This window comes from Malurus melanocephalus, unplaced genomic scaffold, assembly GCF_030028575.1.
Source record: "Malurus melanocephalus ecotype Western Australia unplaced genomic scaffold, MMel_1.1 scaffold_531, whole genome shotgun sequence".
Lineage (NCBI taxonomy): Eukaryota > Metazoa > Chordata > Aves > Passeriformes > Maluridae > Malurus > Malurus melanocephalus.
This window is the reverse complement of record NW_026623763.1, coordinates 362,585-369,921: the sequence shown is the minus strand read 5'-3', so window position 1 is coordinate 369,921 and position 7,337 is coordinate 362,585. Positions and strand designations below refer to the sequence as shown.

General features: G+C 36.2%; 1 long non-coding RNA gene across 1 annotated transcript; it reads left to right on the top strand.

Annotated features, from left to right (window-relative positions):
- Positions 1 to 1,089: 1,089 nt before the first annotated feature.
- On the top strand, positions 1,090 to 7,056 carry LOC130582861 (uncharacterized). Its single transcript, XR_008966354.1, has 7 exons — positions 1,090 to 1,275; positions 4,397 to 4,469; positions 5,445 to 5,535; positions 5,883 to 5,971; positions 6,436 to 6,487; positions 6,569 to 6,616; positions 6,880 to 7,056. It is a non-coding gene; the product is annotated as an uncharacterized LOC130582861 (long non-coding RNA).
- Positions 7,057 to 7,337: the final 281 nt, after the last annotated feature.

Sequence of the window (7,337 nt, the reverse complement as noted above, 5' to 3'; positions counted from 1 at the left end):
ACCATCATAACCTTCCTTTTCCTTCTCTTCTACCCGTCCTTTCCCAAATGACTGCATCGTGCGCACTCAGATTCTTTAAGAAATGATGCACTTGAAAGAGTAACAGACTTTTCTGAATGCCAATAACTGCAAAAACATGCATTTGCAAATGAAGAAACTGATATGCAAAGGTTCAATGAGTTTYTCAAAGAACAAATTAAGCTGGTGTTAGTCATTATGTATCATTGCTTRTATAGATGAAAGTGGGTGTATCTCTCATGCTCCCAAATAAATGTATAACTAGACATCTAACAGGAGCAGCTGTAAATGCAATATTTACATTTTAGGGTTTTTTTGGGGGTGAMAATCTGCACATCACAGACTTCTAAAAATGTAATCACAAGATAATCCTTCATCAGAATTAGTCATAACGGTTGTGAAGAGATCTGAATTTTCATATTGCTCCCGTCCCTCTTGTGAGTTTCTTATGGACAAGCTGAAAATTTCAGTTTTCAGATATATCAGGCCACCATTTTTTGTACCAATGAGAAACAGAATTTATTCACTGGCAGCAGTTTCTTTTATCTTTCATGGCAAATAAAGGCTTAATGTGCCATTAACTAATATTCTTGAGTGAAAATTTGTTTTGCTGTTGCCTAAGATTTTAAGTATTTTAAAGAAAAATTCTCTAGCTTTCTATTAGAATGAAAAATGTTTGGTTAGCATTGTGGAACAGATTTGGTTAATTTATAATAGCATTAATATTGTTAAAATTATTTTAGAGCAAATTTAGGGTTCTGCCTTTAACATCCTGCTTGTAAGAGGTCTGGCATGTTTTTGCTGTAACTGAACCTATCATTCATTCTCCCTTGGTTGGCTTAGGATGATGACTTGGACCGAGTTTCACCACAGATGCAAAAAGTACATAAAAGTTCGTAACTGTGTGTGATAGATTACTTTAGGACTATTAATCTTTCATTCTAAGTTTTGATGATCTGAATGTTTCCATCCCAAATAAAATTGMTTTTAAGCAAGAAATTTTGCAGCCATTAATTGAAATTGTTAAAATAGTTGTATTCAATTGAAAATATTTTTCTCTTTCAGTGTTTTTTAATGTCCTTACTGTCACATAAATGTTACAAATTTGACTTTAAAACAACCCAATGATAAAATATTTTTCAGAAGAGAAAGGACAAGCTTTGGGGACTACAATACTTAAGACTTGTGATTCAGGAAGAACACAGACTTAACCTGCGGTCARGAGTCATTCAGAAGGCATTAAAAATTCAAGAAGGGGTGAGTAAGACTGAGATTCTAAAATGAAAGCATTATTCACTTCCATTATATATAAATATATAAAAAGTGTTTCTGTTTTCATGTGGCTGATGTAGCAGCCGAAACAAAGTAGGATTAAAACTTATCTCTTGTGTTTGTACTGAAGTACAATGAAGAGTGCACAGGGCAAAGTTCCTTGACTGAACGGAGCCCAAAAGCTGTGCTTTTCCAAGTCAATAGAAAGGAAAATTTTTGGCATCTCATTTAGTGCTACCTCCTGAACTGGGATGTGGGAGAAGGGCAGGGAACTGGATCAGAAGAGCTTACAGTGAAGGGATAAGGTCTGAGTTACTGTCTGTGCTGTATGGCAAATATCTGGGATTCCTGGGGATGTCCAGGTGCTCAAATTGCAGCATCATTTACTTCTCCATGATCCACCATCTTCTGGTGGATTCTGCCTCACTCCTTCTGCTCTCCTCTTCCTTTAAATAGACATTTGAATATTTCAATTTGCCACCAGCAGCCTCCTGTCTAATTGTGTGGAGATAGGCAGTCTAAACAAGTTCTGCTAGGAAATCCATCTCCCAGCTGAAATGCTGAGCCAATACAAGACTTGGCTCTTGTTTCATCTATGCTGTTCATTATATGAACACAATACGGTTCACTTCAATGGACCCARGAAGGATAATCATTCATTTCCTAGCACAGTATTTTTTTCTGAGTTTGGGAAGGCGGAATAAGAAAAAATGCACCCTGATCTGAGACCCAGAGTCAAACATATTCTTGTGCAGGAAATATTTTTCTTACAATCTTTGCAATCTTTATTTTTGATCATCTTAATATTAGCTAAGGAGTTTTTTAGTTTTTTTTCTTTTTTTTACTTGATATACAGGATTTCAGGATTTTGTGGATTATTTTGAAAATGTTCAAGTGTTCTTTTAGTTTTTAAGCTTCCTTTGTCCTCCCTGTCCCAGTTACCCTGACAGTAGCATTGAATTCACTTTATTATTCTCATTTTAGGAGGGTTTTTTTCATGAGGAATGAGTTCAAGGTTTACCAACCACTTTTTATCCCTATATCCATTTCTTTCCTCAAGTGAAACAACTGGTAAGCTTTACATGCCAAGAAGACARTTTGAACATAATTGCATCAAAATGTGTCATTTCATCAAGTAAACTAGTTTTAAAACATTTAATCACGTTTAAGAAAATCCGTGTCAAGCTTCATCTATCTTCTGTAACAGAAACAAATCTGAATACTATAATTTGCTCATTTATTTCAAGCCATATTACTGCAATAACTGCTCTGCAAGTGGTCTGGGATATCAGTTTTGTCCTCAGCAGCCTTAATTGTATGGCTTTCTGCTTGGTTTTTAGTGTTCAAAATCACAGTGTGGATTGCCATCAGTTACTGTCTCATTAATACCATCTGCTTTGATGCAAAGTGGTGCTGCACTGCAAACTACTGAGGTAGGCCTTGAGTTGGATGTTTTCTTTATATTCTTAGTTTCTTTGGAGAATTGGTGGATACCAAATTCTTGGCTCTCARATTGAATATACAAATTGCAGCTCTGAGGAAGCAAGGCTGGAGCTGAAATGCTTCCCCACAGTCCTGTGCCAAACAGAGGTTTGGCAAAGAAATTAATCTGCAAACACTTTTTTTTTTTTTTGTGAAGTATTGCTATCCTGAATCACAGGCTTTTCTATGTGGTGCTGGAAACAGCGCAGTTTACTTTTACTTTTTGACTTTTTACTTTTCTTAGCTGTGCTTGCAGGCTTTTGCCTCTCCTTGCAGACTTTTAGAAGATACAAATCTCCATTTACACCACATACAACAAATCAGAACATGTCATAGAATCATGGAATGATTTGAGTCGGRAGAGACCTTAAWGGTCATCCAGTWCCACCSTCTCTGCCAAWGGGCAGGGACACCTTCCACTAGGCCATATCTAATAGRCTAGTTTGTAGAAATGTCTCAAAGGTGGTTTTTTTCGTTTGTTTTACTGGAATTATTTCATTTCTGTTTCTGTTCTACACTAGTCTTTAAGAATGCTTAAATGCATTTTGAGTCCAGAACAGAGAGATCTTTCCTTTCTATGCATCAGCTGCTGTTTGRGTTGTAAATKAGTAACTTTCAGCCTTGACTACTGRCAACTTTTCATGTAAGTATCACTTCATGGCTGTAAATTCCTGAAATAGAGGGACCAAAAACAATAGTCTTACATTACAAAGAAAAAAAATTTCCAGTAAAACTGAAAACACGTGCTTGTTATTCTTGGAAAATTTTAAAATAGTGGAAGGTACAATTATGCATACAAGTTTTTAGGGGACTTTCTGAAGAAAATTTGAGAGCTCAAATGGAGACTTAAAAAGTTTCAGTCATTTTACAGAAAATGCTCAACATACACATAGAAAAAGAAGTATTTCTTGTTAAACAGAGCAAGAGCAAAGAAATAAGCTATTATCTGGTACCACTGTGTAAGCTGCCATTACATTATGCTTCAAGAAATGACAGCAGATGAATGGAAGGAAAAAATTGGAAGAGCTGAAGATGGCAGTCCAATTTTTATGGCAAGGGAAAATGGAGCGATTGAGTTGCAGAACAGGGAAATAATTTCTACTCTAACTAATGCATTAAAAGAGGGAAAAAAAAGTTTGAATTGAAACTGGACTGAGGCTTTTCAGGTGGCATAGCCCGTTTTACCTTTTTGTTCTATCTAGACTTCAAATAATAGTTCAAAAGGAAACATTTTAAAATGCTGTATTTTACATTTTAGACTAAGGTGAAAGCAGAGGATGGAATTTCTTGCTGTTATCTTGGCAGCTCTGCTTGTTACAGCTCTGACTGTGTTCTCGTGTTAGATTACTATTTTGAGAATGCAAAGCGATGTGGAATAGGAGATGATAACTTGCCTTTCACAAAAAATTTKAAGACAAGAACTTGAGACAAAATCTTAAAACACCATCTTGAAAATAGCAGGCCATTTTGAAATTAGAAGAAAAAGRCAAAAATATCAGGGTAATTTTTCATTAGTTTGCAAGAATTATAAATAACTTTCTGTTTTCCTTCCTTTTTCTTTAAGGAAATTAAGAAATACAACTTACACTGCTCTTTTAACTGTATCTCCTGCATTTTCTTGCAGGTCAAAATTGAAATTACATTGAACAAGATATTTTGTCATGAGCTAGTGGCCTGRATAACCTTAATAAGAAATGGTAGAGTTTAATAGAAATAAATGTTCTTTATTCTCCARTCTCTGAATGTTTGGAGGGAATAGAAGTTGTCATTTCAGTGCAATTCCTACATAAACTAAAAGTGGAAAAAAATAAAATGGCAAAACTAAACTAAAAGAACTCATAGTTCACCTTAGAGAAAATATTTGTCAAAGAAKCATCAAAGCCTACAGTGTCATGAACTGATACTGAGAGAGATTCATCCTGAGGAAAGATATTATATTTAAGGTGTCTTTCTCCTGCATGCCTTCTTTGAAATRTTTTACTTTCATAAAAGCTAGAGTTCCATATTTCTTTTCAGGGACATGCGACCCGATGTCCATCAAAAGTTTCCATTTTTTAGATTAAAGAGGAAGTTTTGAAACAGGACACCTGTTTATATTTTTTTTTTTCAGTGCCTTCACAACTTTATGTTCCCTTCAGTTCTCAGRATCATAGAATCATTAAGATTGGAAAGGACCTTTAATACCATCAAGCACAATTGTCAGCCCAGCACCACCACTGTCAACCACTAAATAGTGTCCTCAAGTGCCATGTCCAAGCACTTTTTGAACACTCCCAGGAATGGTGAATTCTCTTCCCTGGGCAGCCTGTGCCTGTGCTTGACAACCCTTTCMATGAAGAAATTTTTCATAATGTCTTATCTAAATCACTTGAGACCATCCTGTGTTTTGGTTATAGGTATTCTGGAGCAAGGACCCAGTTTGATTTTCTGCTTGGCTACTGGTGTGCTACAGCGTGGACTGGTCTCCACAGGGACAAAAGGTCCTCTCTGAGAGTCCTCGTGTAGGATCAATGCAATTCCAGAAGGCTCTGGAGCAGTGCTAAAAATGGCTTATCTGTTTTTATGGCTTCCAAAGAGACGTTGTGTGTGTGTGTGTGTCTGCGTGTGTATTTATATATATATGTGCATGCAGTGTGAAGACGACTAAAAATGGACTTGTGTKTTTTTTTCAGTATGTACGTACTCAGGAGAAGGGGATGTGAATAACTGAAAGTGCCCAGGCTTTTGACAGGCTCTTCCATGTCACCCACCCAGCCTGCAGAGGTGAGCAGCAGCCAAAGCACTCTAAGTCATGTTGTGATACCAGATTAACCTTKGGTGCTCTCTAGTTCATTCTCAGACACCTCACAAAGGTGTCTGCTTGCGCACAGCAGGAGAGGACAGGCTTGGTCACAGCTGTAGCTCTTGTTACTCCTGCCTTTCCCAAGGGGGAAATCCCCTGCAGCACTGTTTTAACAGTTATCCTGGTATTTATATTTCCTAATTTATATTTCCTATATTTCCTTTTCTCTCTGAGCCACCCCTGCTACATTTATCTCCTTTTATGTCTTCCTAATGGACAAAATAATTTCCAATTGGAATCTCTGACCCCAGTTGCTTAATTTCCTCAGCAGGTCATGGTTTGGATAGCTTGGGAATACCTGCACTTGTGGTAATCTTAATTAAAGGTGGATGRATGCAGCTGAATTCAACAGTTTCAGTGAGTTCCGTTTTCAATCTGTATTTTGGCTCTACATAGAATAATTTGCTTATTTTAATGTTCATTGAAGCTAAACTGAGAGAAGGTCTAGGTGGTGTGTAATACCAGAGAGAGAAAAGGAAGATGGAAGTAGAGATTTAAGATAACAAAAAAAAAATTCTTAGCTATATAAAAATCTATTCAAAGTTTGTAAATGAAAATTTAAAAGATTTTGCATGCACTAATTCTTTGAAACACGCATCTTTCTTTTTCAACAGCATTCTTGCTCATTAGTTTTATTAATACTTAAATTATTTATTCTGGGAAACTCATAACTACATTTTTTTATTGMTGTGAGATAGTGAAAGATTGCTAGAATTTCCTGAGCAGTATTGTGTGGCATTGTCAGCCTTAATACATTTAAATGCCTGAACTTGCATTGAGTTTTTTTTGGCTCAATTCCATGAATTGTTTCTTTTTTTCAGAGTAGCCAAGTTTAGATTTTTAACCAGAAAGCCAGAAGGCTTTGGAGAACAGGTAAAACTTGTTTCTTGAAGTGACTAACTTTGCCCAAGTTTGGAAGAGTTTTAAAACCTTTGTTCTTTAACCCAAATCCAGCTCTCAAATTCAAATTTACCCCATCTTATTGGAATTTGGATCAGACAGGTAWGTTGCTGTCTTTAACATTTTTATTTATACATAAAACTATCTTCCCCTTGGTCTTGTTTTCGTTAAAATTAGTTCTGAATGAAACATTTTTACCACATCCTGAGGCTGCATGTTGAAAAAAAAGAATAAACTGACCACCAYGATTTCCAGTCAGTTTCTCTAATTGAAGCTGGTCTGTTAACTTCCAGCTCTTCAGTGAAAGAAAATGCTCCAAATCTAGAGCATTATTTTAACATTTCCTTTCCTTCCTTTAACACAAGGAGTGTCTTGGCATGACCTGTGCTTACTTCTCCCAAGAAGTCTGCAGCCCTGTGATTTACATCTAGACCTTTGAGGCTTCCTAATAACTATTGCCAGAAATATGCACAAATAATTCMCAGCAGCCTGTGGTGACTTGTTGAATGGTGCATTAAACCTGAAGAAGAGGTATTTATGCCAGCCAGGTAACTTAGAGCGTGTTGTCAGCTCTGGTTTTAGGAAATTTATTGTTGTAGGTCGACACATTGTTGTGTCATGTTTTGCATGGTAATTTTASAGACAGATTTAAAGAAAAGAAGGTTTTTGGTRCAGGTTAARTTTTGTGCCTGTGCTTGCTGTAGGYRTCTACCTGGCCTTTAGTCAGTGAACCTCTGTTAAAAATTAATATAGTTAAGTTCTGGCTTAAATTAAGTAATTTAGTAATTTAAGTTCTTTCTTTTGTTGAAAGTAGGCTTTGCAC